At 39.2% G+C, this 960-nt stretch overlaps 1 non-coding gene across 1 annotated transcript; it reads right to left on the bottom strand.

Moving 5' to 3' along the window:
* Positions 1-244: 244 nt before the first annotated feature.
* Positions 245-351, bottom strand: LOC128295062 (small nucleolar RNA R71). Its single transcript, XR_008285369.1, has one exon. It is a non-coding gene; the product is annotated as a small nucleolar RNA R71 (small nucleolar RNA).
* Between the last annotated feature and the right edge of the window lie 609 nt (positions 352-960).

Here is a 960-nt window from a genome sequence, read left to right as displayed (position 1 = left end):
TGTTCAGTTTGATGGTTTGCAGGACGAGGATCCAAACACTTATTTAGTAAATTTTCTGGAATTCTGCGACACTTTTAAGATCAATGGCATTTCTGACAATGCCATTTGCCTTCGATTGTTCCCATTCTCATTGAGGAACAAAGCTAAACAGTGGTTAAACTCATTACCACGAGGGTTAATCACTACTTGGGAACAAATAACCGAAAAAGTTTTACCTAAATATTTTCCGCCGGCTAAAACGGCTAAATTAAGGAATGATATCTTTTCTTTTGTGTAGATGGATTTAGAAACTCTTTATGATGCATGGGAGAGATACAATAACCTATTGAGAAGGTGCCCTCACCATGGGTTACCTCTATGGTTGCAGGTTCAGACTTTTTACAATGGTGTAAACCCCTCAACAAGGCAACTTATTGACACAGCCGCCGGTAGAATGTTAAACAATAAAACAACTGAAGAGGCTTAAGAATTTATTAAAGAGATGTCACTGAATAACTATCAGTGGCAAGTCATTAGAATGAAGCCAACAAAAACTGTTGGTGTTTTCAACCTCGACGACTATGCTATCTATCCAGGTAGAACTTTTAAATAAAAAGATAGACGGTTTGTATGGTTCTACTCAGGTACATCCAGTGATGAGCCGTGATTCAAGTGGAGGAGGAGTACACAACACAGATTATTCATCCTTCAACCCTAGCACCAAGGAGGAACAAAGTCCACTATATGGGTAATAATAATTCTAGACCTCAAATTAACTAGTATAGTAACACTTACAATGCAGGTTGGAGGAACCATCCCAATTTCTCTTGGGGTGGTCCAGGAAATCAAAGACCACAACATCCTCCAGGTTTTCAACAACCACCTTACCAGCAGGAAAAGAAGCCGAACCTTGAAGAGATGCTAACGAAATTCATCGCGGTATCCAAAACATGTTTCTAAAACACCGAGACAACTCTTAAA

This window comes from Gossypium arboreum, chromosome 6 (assembly GCF_025698485.1).
Source record: "Gossypium arboreum isolate Shixiya-1 chromosome 6, ASM2569848v2, whole genome shotgun sequence".
NCBI lineage: Eukaryota > Viridiplantae > Streptophyta > Magnoliopsida > Malvales > Malvaceae > Gossypium > Gossypium arboreum.
This window is presented reverse-complemented; position numbering and strand designations above follow the sequence as displayed.